This window comes from Lissotriton helveticus, chromosome 3_2, assembly GCF_964261635.1.
Source record: "Lissotriton helveticus chromosome 3_2, aLisHel1.1, whole genome shotgun sequence".
NCBI lineage: Eukaryota > Metazoa > Chordata > Amphibia > Caudata > Salamandridae > Lissotriton > Lissotriton helveticus.
The window spans coordinates 96,558,083-96,574,606 of record NC_136062.1 but is presented as its reverse complement, the minus strand read 5'-3'; positions in this window follow the sequence as shown (position 1 = coordinate 96,574,606).

The following is a 16,524-nucleotide window of genomic DNA, read 5'->3' as shown; positions in this document are numbered from 1 at the left end:
AACTGGGATGGTGCAGTGAGCTAAAAAACGGTGTTGGATCTAGCCCTGATCTCTTGACTGGGTGAGAGTATTCTGCTTAATTCAGAAACTCTGTCCATCACCACCCCTTGTTGTTAAATATTTTGTCCACCCTAAGCGTGGAAGGGTATACTCAGATGTGAATCCCTTGCTCATTGCACCATCAGGATTCAAGCAAGCCGGGCCGACGACGGCTGAAATGCCAGAAACCGGTCCCCGGAAGCTTGTTTCCTTCCCAGTGTAAGAATTGGCTTGGTAGTTTGGTTTGCCCTGTTCCCATCATGCACTGGGACAGGAACAGACTAATTTACATATAGCCAGGTTCTGAACTGGGATGGTGCAGTGAGCTAAAAAACGGTGTTGGATCTAGCCCTGATCTCTTGACTGGGTGAGAGTATTCTGCTTAATTCAGAAACTCTGTCCATCACCACCCCTTGTTGTTAAATATTTTGTCCACCCTTAGCGTGGAAGGGTATACTCAGATGTGAGTCCCTTGCTCATTGCACCATCAGGATTCAAGCAAGCCGGGCCGACGACGGCTGAAATGCCAGAAACCGGTCCCCGGAAGCTTGTTTCCTTCCCAGTGTAAGAATTGGCTTGGTAGTTTGGTTTGCCCTGTTCCCATCATCCACTGGGACAGGAACAGACTAATTTGCATATAGCCAGGTTCTGAACTGGGATGGTGCAGTGAGCTAAAAAACGGTGTTGGATCTAGCCCTGATCTCTTGACTGGGTGAGAGTATTGTGCTTAATTCAGAAACTCTGTCCATCACCACCCCTTGTTGTTAAATATTTTGTCCACCCTAAGCGTGGAAGGGTATACTCAGATGTGAGTCCCTTGCTCATTGCACCATCAGGATTCAAGCAAGCCGGGCCGACGATGGCTGAAATGCCAGAAACCGGTCCCCGGAAGCTTGTTTCCTTCCCAGTGTAAGAATTGGCTTGGTAGTTTGGTTTTCCCTGTTCCCATCATGCACTGGGACAGGAACAGACTAATTTGCATATAGCCAGGTTCTGAACTGGGAGGGTGCAGTGAGCTAAAAAACGGTGTTGGATCTAGCCCTGATCTCTTGATTGGGTGAGAGTATTCTGCTTAATTCAGAAACTCTGTCCATCACCACCCCTTGTTGTTAAATATTTTGTCCACCCTAAGCGTGGAAGGGTATACTCAGATGTGAGTCCCTTGCTCATTGCACCATCAGGATTCAAGCAAGCCGGGCCGACGATGGCTGAAATGCCAGAAACCGGTCCCCGGAAGCTTGTTTCCTTCCCAGTGTAAGAATTGGCTTGGTAGTTTGGTTTGCCCTGTTCCCATCATGCACCTGGACAGGAACAGACTAATTTGCATATAGCCAGGTTCTGAACTGGGATGGTGCAGTGAGCTAAAAAACGGTGTTGGATCTAGCCCTGATCTCTTGACTGGGTGAGAGTATTCTGCTTAATTCAGAAACTCTGTCCATCACCACCCCTTGTTGTTAAATATTTTGTCCACCCTAAGCGTGGAAGGGTATACTCAGATGTGAGTCCCTTGCTCATTGCACCATCAGGATTCAAGCATGCCGGGCCGACGACGGCTGAAATGCCAGAAACCGGTCCCCGGAAGCTTGTTTCCTTCCCAGTGTAAGAATTGGCTTGGTAGTTTTGTTTGCCCTGTTCCCATCATGCACTGGGACAGGAACAGACTAATTTGCATATAGCCAGGTTCTGAACTGGGATGGTGCAGTGAGCTAAAAAACGGTGTTGGATCTAGTCCTGATCTCTTGACTGGGTGAGAGTATTCTGCTTAAATCAGAAACTCTGTCCATCAACACCCCTTGTTGTTAAATATTTTGTCCACCCTAAGCGTGGAAGGGTATACTCAGATGTGAGTCCCTTGCTCATTGCACCATCAGTATTCAAGCAAGCCGGGCCGACGACGGCTGAAATGCCAGAAACCGGTCCCCGGAAGCTTGTTTCCTTCCCAGTGTAAGAATTGGCTTGGTAGTTTGGTTTGCCCTGTTCCCATCATGCACTGGGACAGGAACAGACTAATTTGCATATAGCCAGGTTCTGAACTGGGAGGGTGCAGTGAGCTAAAAAACGGTGTTGGATCTAGCCCTGATCTCTTGATTGGGTGAGAGTATTCTGCTTAATTCAGAAACTCTGTCCATCACCACCCCTTGTTGTTAAATATTTTGTCCACCCTAAGCGTGGAAGGGTATACTCAGATGTGAGTCCCTTGCTCATTGCACCATCAGGATTCAAGCAAGTCGGGCCGACGACGGCTGAAATGCCAGAAACCAGTCCCCGGAAGCTTGTTTCCTTCCCAGTGTAAGAATTGGCTTGGTAGTTTGGTTTGCCCTGTTCCCATCATGCACCTGGACAGGAACAGACTAATTTGCATATAGCCAGGTTCTGAACTGGGATGGTGCAGTGAGCTAAAAAACGGTGTTGGATCTAGCCCTGATCTCTTGACTGGGTGAGAGTATTCTGCTTAATTCAGAAACTCTGTCCATCACCACCCCTTGTTGTTAAATATTTTGTCCACCCTAAGCGTGGAAGGGTATACTCAGATGTGAGTCCCTTGCTCATTGCACCATCAGGATTCAAGCAAGCCGGGCCGACGACGGCTGAAATGCCAGAAACCGGTCCCCGGAAGCTTGTTTGCTTCCCAGTGTAAGAATTGGCTTGGTAGTTTGGTTTGCCCTGTTCCCATCATGCACTGGGACAGGAACAGACTAATTTGCATATAGCCAGGTTCTGAACTGGGATGGTGCAGTGAGCTAAAAAACGGTGTTGGATCTAGCCCTGATCTCTTGACTGGGTGAGAGTATTCTGCTTAATTCAGAAACTCTGTCCATCACCACCCCTTGTTGTTAAATATTTTGTCCACCCTAAGCGTGGAAGGGTATACTCAGATGTGAGTCCCTTGCTCATTGCACCATCAGGATTCAAGCAAGCCGGGCCGACGAAGGCTGAAATGCCAGAAACCGGTCCCCGGAAGCTTCTTTCCTTCCCAGTGTAAGAATTGGCTTGGTAGTTTGGTTTGCCCTGTACCCATCATGCACTGGAACAGGAACAGACTAATTTGCATATAGCCAGGTTCTGAACTGGGATGGTGCAGTGAGCTAAAAAACGGTGTTGGATCTAGCCCTGATCTCTTGACTGGGTGAGAATATTCTGCTTTATTCAGAAACTCTGTCCATCACAACCCCTTGTTGTTAAATGTTTTGTCCACCCTAAGCGTGGAAGGGTATACTCAGATGTGAGTCCCTTGCTCATTGCACCATCAGGATTCAAGCAAGCCGGGCCGACGACGGCTGAAATGCCAGAAACCGGTCCCCGGAAGCTTGTTTCCTTCCCAGTGTAAGAATTGGCTTGGTAGTTTTGTTTGCCCTGTTCCCATCATGCACTGGGACAGGAACAGACTAATTTGCATATAGCCAGGTTCTGAACTGGGATGGTGCAGTGAGCTAAAAAACGGTGTTGGATCTAGCCCTGATCTCTTGACTGGGTGAGAGTATTCTGCCTAATTCAGAAACTCTGTCCATCACCACCCCTTGTTGTTAAATATTTTGTCCACCCTAAGCGTGGAAGGGTATACTCAGATGTGAGTCCCTTGCTCATTGCACCATCAGGATTCAAGCATGCCGGGCCGACGACGGCTGAAATTCCAGAAACCGGTCCCCGGAAGCTTGTTTCCTTCCCAGTGTAAGAATTGGCTTGGTAGTTTGGTTTGCCCTGTTCCCATCATGCACTGGGACAGGAACAGACTAATTTGCATATAGCCAGGTTCTGAACTGGGATGGTGCAGTGAGCTAAAAAACGGTGTTGGATCTAGCCCTGATCTCTTGACTGGGTGAGAGTATTCTGCTTAAATCAGAAACTCTGTCCATCACCACCCCTTGTTGTTAAATATTTTGTCCACCCTAAGCGTGGAAGGGTATACTCAGATGTGAGTCCCTTGCTCATTGCACCATCAGGATTCAAGCAAGCCGGGCCGACGACGGCTGAAATGCCAGAAACCGGTCCCCGGAAGCTTGTTTCCTTCCCAGTGTAAGAATTGGCTTGGTAGTTTGGTTTGCCCTGTTCCCATCATGCACTGGGACAGGAACAGACTAATTTGCATATAGCCAGGTTCTGAACTGGGAGGGTGCAGTGAGCTAAAAAACGGTGTTGGATCTAGCCCTGATCTCTTGATTGGGTGAGAGTATTCTGCTTAATTCAGAAACTCTGTCCATCACCACCCCTTGTTGTTAAATATTTTGTCCACCCTAAGCGTGGAAGGGTATACTCAGATGTGAGTCCCTTGCTCATTGCACCATCAGGATTCAAGCAAGCCGGGCCGACGATGGCTGAAATGCCAGAAACCGGTCCCCGGAAGCTTGTTTCCTTCCCAGTGTAAGAATTGGCTTAGTACTTTGGTTTGCCCTGTTCCCATCATGCACCTGGACAGGAACAGACTAATTTGCATATAGCCAGGTTCTGAACTGGGATGGTGCAGTGAGCTAAAAAACGGTGTTGGATCTAGCCCTGATTTCTTGACTGGGTGAGAGTATTCTGCTTAATTCAGAAACTCTGTCCATCACCACCCCTTGTTGTTAAATATTTTGTCCACCCTAAGCGTGGAAGGGTATACTCAGATGTGAGTCCCTTGCTCATTGCACCATCAGGATTCAAGCAAGCCGGGCCGACGACGGCTGAAATGCCAGAAACCGGTCCCCGGAAGCTTGTTTCCTTCCCAGTGTAAGAATTGGCTTGGTAGTTTGGTTTGCCCTGTTCCCATCATGCACTGGGACAGGAACAGACTAATTTGCATATAGCCAGGTTCTGAACTGGGAGGGTGCAGTGAGCTAAAAAACGGTGTTGGATCTAGCCCTGATCTCTTGATTGGGTGAGAGTATTCTGCTTAATTTACAAACTCTGTCCATCACCACCCCTTGTTGTTAAATATTTTGTCCACCCTAAGCGTGGAAGGGTATACTCAGATGTGAGTCCCTTGCTCATTGCACCATCAGGATTCAAGCAAGCCGGGCCGACGACGGCTGAAATGCCAGAAACCGGTCCCCGGAAGCTTGTTTCCTTCCCAGTGTAAGAATTGGCTTGGTAGTTTGGTTTGCCCTGTTCCCATCATGCACCTGGACAGGAACAGACTAATTTGCATATAGCCAGGTTCTGAACTGGGATGGTGCAGTGAGCTAAAAAACGGTGTTGGATCTAGCCCTGATCTCTTGACTGGGTGAGAGTATTCTGCTTAATTCAGAAACTCTGTCCATCACCACCCCTTGTTGTTAAATATTTTGTCCACCCTAAGCGTGGAAGGGTATACTCAGATGTGAGTCCCTTGCTCATTGCACCATCAGGATTCAAGCAAGCCGGGCCGACGACGGCTGAAATGCCAGAAACCGGTCCCCGGAAGCTTGTTTCCTTCCCAGTGTAAGAATTGGCTTGGTAGTTTGGTTTGCCCTGTACCCATCATGCACTGGGACAGGAACAGACTAATTTGCATATAGCCAGGTTCTGAACTGGGATGGTGCAGTGAGCTAAAAAACGGTGTTGGATCTAGCCCTGATCTCTTGACTGGGTGAGAGTATTCTGCTTAATTCAGAAACTCTGTCCATCACCACCCCTTGTTGTTAAATATTTTGTCCACCCTAAGCGTGGAAGGGTATACTCAGATGTGAGTCCCTTGCTCATTGCACCATCAGGATTCAAGCAAGCCGGGCCGACGAAGGCTGAAATGCCAGAAACCGGTCCCCGGAAGCTTGTTTCCTTCCCAGTGTAAGAATTGGCTTGGTAGTTTGGTTTGCCCTGTACCCATCATGCACTGGGACAGGAACAGACTAATTTGCATATAGCCAGGTTCTGAACTGGGATGGTGCAGTGAGCTAAAAAACGGTGTTGGATCTAGCCATGATCTCTTGACTGGGTGAGAATATTCTGCTTTATTCAGAAACTCTGTCCATCACAACCCCTTGTTGTTAAATATTTTGTCCACCCTAAGCGTGGAAGGGTATACTCAGATGTGAGTCCCTTGCTCATTGCACCATCAGGATTCAAGCAAGCCGGGCCGACGACGGCTGAAATGCCAGAAACCGGTCCCCGGAAGCTTGTTTCCTTCCCAGTGTAAGAATTGGCTTGGTAGTTTGGTTTGCCCTGTTCCCATCATGCACTGGGACAGGAACAGACTAATTTGCATATAGCCAGGTTCTGAACTGGGATGGTGCAGTGAGCTAAACAACGGTGTTGGATCTAACCCTGATCTCTTGACTGGGTGAGAGTATTCTGCCTAATTCAGAAACTCTGTCCATCACCACCCCTTGTTGTTAAATATTTTGTCCACCCTAAGCGTGGAAGGGTATACTCAGATGTGAGTCCCTTGCTCATTGCACCATCAGGATTCAAGCATGCCGGGCCGACGACGGCTGAAATGCCAGAAACCGGTCCCCGGAAGCTTGTTTCCTTCCCAGTGTAAGAATTGGCTTGGTAGTTTGGTTTGCCCTGTTCCCATCATGCACTGGGACAGGAATAGACTAATTTGCATATAGCCAGGTTCTGAACTGGGATGGTGCAGTGAGCTAAAAAACGGTGTTGGATCTAGCCCTGATCTCTTGACTGGGTGAGAGTATTCTGCTTAAATCAGAAACTCTGTCCATCACCACCCCTTGTTGTTAAATATTTTGTCCACCCTAAGCGTGGAAGGGTATACTCAGATGTGAGTCCCTTGCTCATTGCACCATCAGGATTCAAGCAAGCCGGGCCGACGACGGCTGAAATGCCAGAAACCGGTCCCCGGAAGCTTGTTTCCTTCCCACTGTAAGAATTGGCTTGGTAGTTTGGTTTGCCCTGTTCCCATCATGCACTGGGACAGGAACAGACTAATTTGCATATAGCCAGGTTCTGAACTGGGAGGGTGCAGTGAGCTAAAAAACGGTGTTGGATCTAGCCCTGATCTCTTGATTGGGTGAGAGTATTCTGCTTAATTCAGAAACTCTGTCCATCACCACCCCTTGTTGTTAAATATTTTGTCCACCCTAAGCGTGGAAGGGTATACTCAGATGTGAGTCCCTTGCTCATTGCACCATCAGGATTCAAGCAACCGGGCCGACGATGGCTGAAATGCCAGAAACCGGTCCCCGGAAGCTTGTTTCCTTCACAGTGTAAGAATTGGCTTAGTACTTTGGTTTGCCCTGTTCCCATCATGCACCTGGACAGGAACAGACTAATTTGCATATAGCCTGGTTCTTAACTGGGATGGTGCAGTGAGCTAAAAAACGGTGTTGGATCTAGCCCTGATTTCTTGACTGGGTGAGAGTATTCTGCTTAATTCAGAAACTCTGTCCATCACCACCCCTTGTTGTTAAATATTTTGTCCACCCTAAGCGTGGAAGGGTATACTCAGATGTGAGTCCCTTGCTCATTGCACCATCAGGATTCAAGCAAGCCGGGCCGACGACGGCTGAAATGCCAGAAACCGGTCCCCGGAAGCTTGTTTCCTTCCCAGTGTAAGAATTGGCTTGGTAGTTTGGTTTGCCCTGTTCCCATCATGCACTGGGACAGGAACAGACTAATTTGCATAAAGCCAGGTTCTGAACTGGGATGGTGCAGTGAGCTAAAAAACGGTGTTGGATCTAGCCCTGATCTCTTGACTGGGTGAGAGTATTCTGCTTAATTCAGAAACTCTGTCCATCACCACCCCTTGTTGTTAAATATTTTGTCCACCCTAATCGTGGAAGGGTATACTCAGATGTGAGTCCCTTGCTCATTGCACCATCAGGATTCAAGCATGCCGGGCCGACGACGGCTGAAATGCCAGAAACCGGTCCCCGGAAGCTTGTTTCCTTCCCAGTGTAAGAATTGGCTTGGTAGTTTGGTTTGCCCTGTTCCCATCATGCACTGGGACAGGAACAGACTAATTTGCATATAGCCAGGTTCTGAACTGGGATGGTGCAGTGAGCTAAAAAACGGTGTTGGATCTAGCCCTGATCTCTTGACTGGGTGAGAGTATTCTGCTTAATTCAGAAACTCTGTCCATCACCACCCCTTGTTGTTAAATATTTTGTCCACCATAAGCGAGGAAGGGTATACTCAGATGTGAGTCCCTTGCTCATTGCACCATCAGGATTCAAGCAAGCCGGGCCGACGACGGCTGAAATGCCAGAAACCGGTCCCCGGAAGCTTGTTTCCTTCCCAGTGTAAGAATTGGCTTGGTAGTTTGGTTTGCCCTGTTCCCATCATGCACTGGGACAGGAACAGACTAATTTGCATATAGCCAGGTTCTGAACTGGGAGGGTGCAGTGAGCTAAAAAACGGTGTTGGATCTAGCCCTGATCTCTTGATTGGGTGAGAGTATTCTGCTTAATTCAGAAACTCTGTCCATCACCACCCCTTGTTGTTAAATATTTTGTCCACCCTAAGCGTGGAAGGGTATACTCAGATGTGAGTCCCTTGCTCATTGCACCATCAGGATTCAAGCAAGCCGGGCCAACGATGGCTGAAATGCCAGAAACCGGTCCCCGGAAGCTTGTTTCCTTCCCAGTGTAAGAATTGGCTTGGTACTTTGGTTTGCCCTGTTCCCATCATGCACCTGGACAGGAACAGACTAATTTGCATATAGCCAGGTTCTGAACTGGGATGGTGCAGTGAGCTAAAAAACGGTGTTGGATCTAGCCCTGATTTCTTGACTGGGTGAGAGTATTCTGCTTAATTCAGAAACTCTGTCCATCACCACCCCTTGTTGTTAAATATTTTGTCCACCCTAAGCGTGGAAGGGTATACTCAGATGTGAGTCCCTTGCTCATTGCACCATCAGGATTCAACCAAGCCGGGCCGACGACGGCTGAAATGCCAGAAACCGGTCCCCGGAAGCTTGTTTCCTTCCCAGTGTAAGAATTGGCTTGGTAGTTTGGTTTGCCCTGTTCCCATCATGCACTGGGACAGGAACAGACTAATTTGCATATAGACAGGTTCTGAACTGGGATGGTGCAGTGAGCTAAAAAACGGTGTTGGATCTAGCCATGATCTCTTGACTGGGTGAGAGTATTCTGCTTAATTCAGAAACTCTGTCCATCACCACCCCTTGTTGTTAAATATTTTGTCCACCCTAAGCGTGTAAGGGTATACTCAGATGTGAGTCCCTTGCTCATTGCACCATCAGGATTCAAGCAAGCCGGGCCGACGACGGCTGAAATGCCAGAAACCGGTCCCCGGAAGCTTGTTTCCTTCCCAGTGTAAGAATTGGCTTGGTAGTTTGGTTTACCCTGTTCCCATCATGCACTGGGACAGGAACAGACTAATTTGCATATAGCCAGGTTCTAAACTGGGATGGTGCAGTGAGCTAAAAAACGGTGTTGGATCTAGCCCTGATCTCTTGACTGGGTGAGAGTATTCTGCTTAATTCAGAAACTCTGTCCATCACCACCCCTTGTTGTTAAATATTTTGTCCACCCTAAGCGTGGAAGGGTATACTCAGATGTGAGTCCCTTGCTCATTGCACCATCAGGATTCAAGCAAGCCGGGCCGACGACGGCTGAAATGCCAGAAACCGGTCCCCGGAAGCTTGTTTCCTTCCCAGTGTAAGAATTGGCTTGGTAGTTTGGTTTGCCCTGTTCCCATCATGCACTGGGACAGGAACAGACTAATTTGCATATAGCCAGGTTCTGAACTGGGAGGGTGCAGTGAGCTAAAAAACGGTGTTGGATCTAGCCTTGATCTCTTGATTGGGTGAGAGTATTCTGCTTAATTCAGAAACTCTGTCCATCACCACCCCTTGTTGTTAAATATTTTGTCCACCCTAAGCGTGGAAGGGTATACTCAGATGTGAGTCCCTTGCTCATTGCACCATCAGGATTCAAGCAAGCCGGGCCGACGACGGCTGAAATGCCAGAAACCGGTCCCCGGAAGCTTGTGTCCTTCCCAGTGTTAGAATTGGCTTGGTAGTTTGGTTCGCCCTGTTCCCATCATGCACCTGGACAGGAACAGACTAATTTGCATATAGCCAGGTTTTGAACTGGGATGGTGCAGTGAGCTAAAAAACGGTGTTGGATCTAGCCCTGATCTCTTGACTGGGTGAGAGTATTCTGCTTAATTCAGAAACTCTGTCCATCACCACCCCTTGTTGTTAAATATTTTGTCCACCCTAATCGTGGAAGGGTATACTCAGATGTGAGTCCCTTGCTCATTGCACCATCAGGATTCAAGCATGCCGGGCCGACGACGGCTGAAATGCCAGAAACCGGTCCCCGGAAGCTTGTTTCCTTCCCAGTGTAAGAATTGGCTTGGTAGTTTGGTTTGCCCTGTTCCCATCATGCACTGGGACAGGAACAGACTAATTTGCATATAGCCAGGTTCTGAACTGGGATGGTGCAGTGAGCTAAAAAACGGTGTTGGATCTAGCCCTGATCTCTTGACTGGGTGAGAGTATTCTGCTTAATTCAGAAACTCTGTCCATCACCACCCCTTGTTGTTAAATATTTTGTCCACCCTAAGCGTGGAAGGGTATACTCAGATGTGAGTCCCTTGCTCATTGCACCATCAGGATTCAAGCAAGCCGGGCCGATGACGGCTGAAATGCCAGAAACCGGTCCCCGGAAGCTTGTTTCCTTCCCAGTGTAAGAATTGGCTTGGTAGTTTGGTTTGCCCTGTTCCCATCATGCACTGGGACAGGAACAGACTAATTTGCATATAACCAGGTTCTGAACTGGGAGGGTGCAGTGAGCTAAAAAACGGTGTTGGATCTAGCCCTGATCTCTTGATTGGGTGAGAGTATTCTGCTTAATTCAGAAACTCTGTCCATCACCACCCCTTGTTGTTAAATATTTTGTCCACCCTAAGCGTGGAAGGGTATACTCAGATGTGAGTCCCTTGCTCATTGCACCATCAGGATTCAAGCAAGCCGGGCCGACGATGGCTGAAATGCCAGAAACCGGTCCCCGGAAGCTTGTTTCCTTCCCAGTGTAAGAATTGGCTTGGTACTTTGGTTTGCCCTGTTCCCATCATGCACCTGGACAGGAACAGACTAATTTGCATATAGCCAGGTTCTGAACTGGGATGGTGCAGTGAGCTAAAAAACGGTGTTGGATCTAGCCCTGATTTCTTGACTGGGTGAGAGTATTCTGCTTAATTCAGAAACTCTGTCCATCACCACCCCTTGTTGTTAAATATTTTGTCCACCCTAAGCGTGGAAGGGTATACTCAGATGTGAGTCCCTTGCTCATTGCACCATCAGGATTCAACCAAGCCGGGCCGACGACGGCTGAAATGCCAGAAACCGGTCCCCGGAAGCTTGTTTCCTTCCCAGTGTAAGAATTGGCTTGGTAGTTTGGTTTGCCCTGTTCCCATCATGCACTGGGACAGGAACAGACTAATTTGCATATAGACAGGTTCTGAACTGGGATGGTGCAGTGAGCTAAAAAACGGTGTTGGATCTAGCCATGATCTCTTGACTGGGTGAGAGTATTCTGCTTAATTCAGAAACTCTGTCCATCACCACCCCTTGTTGTTAAATATTTTGTCCACCCTAAGCGTGGAAGGGTATACTCAGATGTGAGTCCCTTGCTCATTGCACCATCAGGATTCAAGCAAGCCGGGCCGACGACGGCTGAAATGCCAGAAACCGGTCCCCGGAAGCTTGTTTCCTTCCCAGTGTAAGAATTGGCTTGGTAGTTTGGTTTACCCTGTTCCCATCATGCACTGGGACAGGAACAGACTAATTTGCATATAGCCAGGTTCTGAACTGGGATGGTGCAGTGAGCTAAAAAATGGTGTTGGATCTAGCCCTGATCTCTTGACTGGGTGAGAGTATTCTGCTTAATTCAGAAACTCTGTCCATCACCACCCCTTATTGTTAAATATTTTGTCCACCCTAAGCGTGGAAGGGTATACTCAGATGTGAGTCCCTTGCTCATTGCACCATCAGGATTCAAGCAAGCCGGGCCGACGACGGCTGAAATGCCAGAAACCGGTCCCCGGAAGCTTGTTTCCTTCCCAGTGTAAGAATTGGCTTGGTAGTTTGGTTTGCCCTGTTCCCATCATGCACTGGGACAGGAACAGACTAATTTGCATATAGCCAGGTTCTGAACTTGGATGGTGCAGTGAGCTAAAAAACGGTATTGCATCTAGCCCTGATCTCTTGACTGGGTGAGAGTATTCTGCTTAATTCAGAAACTCTGTCCATCACCACCCCTTGTTGTTAAATATTTTGTCCACCCTAAGCGTGGAAGGGTATACTCAGATGTGAGTCCCTTGCTCATTGCACCATCAGGATTCAAGCAAGCCGGGCCTACGACGGCTGAAATGCCAGAAACCGGTCCCCGGAAGCTTGTTTCCTTCCCAGTGTAAGAATTGGCTTGGTACTTTGGTTTGCCCTGTTCCCATCATGCACCTGGACAGGAACAGACTAATTTGCATATAGCCAGGTTCTGAACTGGGATGGTGCAGTGAGCTAAAAAACGGTGTTGGATCTAGCCCTGATTTCTTGACTGGGTGAGAGTATTCTGCTTAATTCAGAAACTCTGTCCATCACCACCCCTTGTTGTTAAATATTTTGTCCACCCTAAGCGTGGAAGGGTATACTCAGATGTGAGTCCCTTGCTCATTGCACCATCAGGATTCAACCAAGCCGGGCCGACGACGGCTGAAATGCCAGAAACCGGTCCCCGGAAGCTTGTTTCCTTCCCAGTGTAAGAATTGGCTTGGTAGTTTGGTTTGCCCTGTTCCCATCATGCACTGGGACAGGAACAGACTAATTTGCATATAGACAGGTTCTGAACTGGGATGGTGCAGTGAGCTAAAAAACGGTGTTGGATCTAGCCATGATCTCTTGACTGGGTGAGAGTATTCTGCTTAATTCAGAAACTCTGTCCATCACCACCCCTTGTTGTTAAATATTTTGTCCACCCTAAGCGTGGAAGGGTATACTCAGATGTGAGTCCCTTGCTCATTGCACCATCAGGATTCAAGCAAGCCGGGCCGACGACGGCTGAAATGCCAGAAACCGGTCCCCGGAAGCTTGTTTCCTTCCCAGTGTAAGAATTGGCTTGGTAGTTTGGTTTACCCTGTTCCCATCATGCACTGGGACAGGAACAGACTAATTTGCATATAGCCAGGTTCTGAACTGGGATGGTGCAGTGAGCTAAAAAATGGTGTTGGATCTAGCCCTGATCTCTTGACTGGGTGAGAGTATTCTGCTTAATTCAGAAACTCTGTCCATCACCACCCCTTGTTGTTAAATATTTTGTCCACCCTAAGCGTGGAAGGGTATACTCAGATGTGAGTCCCTTGATCATTGCACCATCAGGATTCAAGCAAGCCGGGCCGACGACGGCGAAATGCCAGAAACCGGTCCCCGGAAGCTTGTTTCCTTCCCAGTGTAAGAATTGGCTTGGTAGTTTGGTTTGCCCTGTTCCCATCATGCACTGGGACAGGAACAGACTAATTTGCATATAGCCAGGTTCTGAACTGGGATGGTGCAGTGAGCTAAAAAACGGTATTGCATCTAGCCCTGATCTCTTGACTGGATGAGAGTATTCTGCTTAATTCAGAAACTGTCCATCACCACCCCTTGTTGTTAAATATTTTGTCCACCCTAAGCGTGGAAGGGTATACTCAGATGTGAGTCCCTTGCTCATTGCACCATCAGGATTCAAGCAAGCCGGGCCGACGACTGCTGAAATGCCAGAAACCGGTCCCCGGAAGCTTGTTTCCTTCCCAGTGTAAGAATTGGCTTGGTAGTTTGGTTTGCCCTGTTCCCATCATGCACTGGGACAGGAACAGACTAATTTGCATATAGCCAGGTTCTGAACTGGGATGGTGCAGTGAGCTAAAAAACGGTGTTGGATCTAGCCCTGATCTCTTGACTGGGTGAGAGTATTCTGCTTAATTCAGAAACTCTGTCCATCACCACCCCTTGTTGTTAAATATTTTGTCCACCCTAAGCGTGGAAGGGTATACTCAGATGTGAGTCCCTTGCTCATTGCACCATCAGGATTCAAGCAAGCCGGGCCGACGACGGCTGAAATGCCAGAAACCGGTCCCCGGAAGCTTGTTTCCTTCCCAGTGTAAGAATTGGCTTGGTAGTTTGGTTTGCCCTGTTCCCATCATGCACTGGGACAGGAACAGACTAATTTGCATATAGCCAGGTTCTGAACTGGGAGGGTGCAGTGAGCTAAAAAATGGTGTTGGATCTAGCCCTGATCTCTTGATTGGGTGAGAGTATTCTGCTTAATTCAGAAACTCTGTCCATCACCACCCCTTGTTGTTAAATATTTTGTCCACCCTAAGCGTGGAAGGGTATACTCAGATGTGAGTCCCTTGCTCATTGCACCATCAGGATTCAAGCAAGCCGGGCCGACGACGGCTGAAATGCCAGAAACCGGTCCCCGGAAGCTTGTTTCCTTCCCAGTGTTAGAATTGGCTTGGTAGTTTGGTTTGCCCTGTTCCCATCATGCACCTGGACAGGAACAGACTAATTTGCATATAGCCAGGTTCTGAACTGGGATGGTGCAGTGAGCTAAAAAACGGTGTTGGATCTAGCCCTGATCTCTTGACTGGGTGAGAGTATTCTGCTTAATTCAGAAACTCTGTCCATCACCACCCCTTGTTGTTAAATATTTTGTCCACCCTAAGCGTGGAAGGGTATACTCAGATGTGAGTCCCTTGCTCATTGCACCATCAGGATTCAAGCAAGCCGGGCCGACGACGGCTGAAATGCCAGAAACCGGTCCCCGGAAGCTTGTTTCCTTCCCAGTGTAAGAATTGGCTTGGTAGTTTGGTTTGCCCTGTTCCCATCATGCACTGGGACAGGAACAGACTAATTTGCATATAGCCAGGTTCTGACCTGGGATGGTGCAGTGAGCTAAAAAACGGTGTTGGATCTAGCCCTGATCTCTTGACTGGGTGAGAGTATTCTGCTTAATTCAGAAACTCTGTCCATCACCACCCCTTGTTGTTAAATATTTTGTCCACCCTAAGCGTGGAAAGGTATACTCAGATGTGAGTCCCTTGCTCATTGCACCATCAGGATTCAAGCAAGCCGGGCCGACGACGGCTGAAATGCCAGAAACCGGTCCCCGGAAGCTTGTTTCCTTCCCAGTGTAAGAATTGGCTTGGTAGTTTGGTTTACCCTGTTCCCATCATGCACTGGGACAGGAACAGACTAATTTGCATATAGCCAGGTTCTGAACTGGGATGGTGCAGTGAGCTAAAAAATGGTGTTGGATCTAGCCCTGATCTCTTGACTGGGTGAGAGTATTCTGCTTAATTCAGAAACTCTGTCCATCACCACCCCTTGTTGTTAAATATTTTGTCCACCCTAAGCGTGGAAGGGTATACTCAGATGTGAGTCCCTTGCTCATTGCACCATCAGGATTTAAGCAAGCCGGGCCGACGACGGCTGAAATGCCAGAAACCGGTCCCCGGAAGCTTGTTTCCTTCCCAGTGTAAGATTGGCTTGGTAGTTTGGTTTGCCCTGTTACCATCATGCACTGGGACAGGAACAGACTAATTTGCATATAGCCAGGTTCTGAACTGGGATGGTGCAGTGAGCTAAAAAACGGTGTTGGATCTAGCCCTGATCTCTTGACTGGGTGAGAGTATTCTGCTTAATTCAGAAACTCTGTCCATCACCACCCCTTGTTGTTAAATATTTTGTCCACCCTAAGCGTGGAAGGGTATACTCAGATGTGAGTCCCTTGCTCATTGCACCATCAGGATTCAAGCAAGCCGGGCCGACGACGGCTGAAATGCCAGAAACCGGTCCCCGGAAGCTTGTTTCCTTCCCAGTGTAAGAATTGGCTTGGTAGTTTGGTTTGCCCTGTACCCATCATGCACTGGGACAGGAACAGACTAATTTGCATATAGCTAGGTTCTGAACTGGGATGGTACAGTGAGCTAAAAAACGGTGTTGGATCTAGCCCTGATCTCTTGACTGGGTGAGAGTATTCTGCTTAATTCAGAAACTCTGTCCATCACCACCCCTTGTTGTTAAATATTTTGTCCACCCTAAGCGTGGAAGGGTATACTCAGATGTGAGTCCCTTGCTCATTGCACCATCAGGATTCAAGCAAGCCGGGCCGACGACGGCTGAAATGCCAGAAACCGGTCCCCGGAAGCTTGTTTCCTTCCCAGTGTAAGAATTGGCTTGGTAGTTTGGTTTGCCCTGTTCCCATCATGCACTGGGACAGGAACAGACTAATTTGCATATAGCCAGGTTCTGAACTGGGAGGGTGCAGTGAGCTAAAAAACGGTGTTGGATCTAGCCCTGATCTCTTGATTGGGTGAGAGTATTCTGCTTAATTCAGAAACTCTGTCCATCACCACCCCTTGTTGTTAAATATTTTGTCCACCCTAAGCGTGGAAGGGTATACTCAGATGTGAGTCCCTTGCTCATTGCACCATCAGGATTCAAGCAAGCCGGGCCGACGACGGCTGAAATGCCAGAAACCGGTCCCCGGAAGCTTGTTTCCTTCCCAGTGTAAGAATTGGCTTGGTAGTTTGGTTTGCCCTGTACCCATCATGCACTGGGACAGG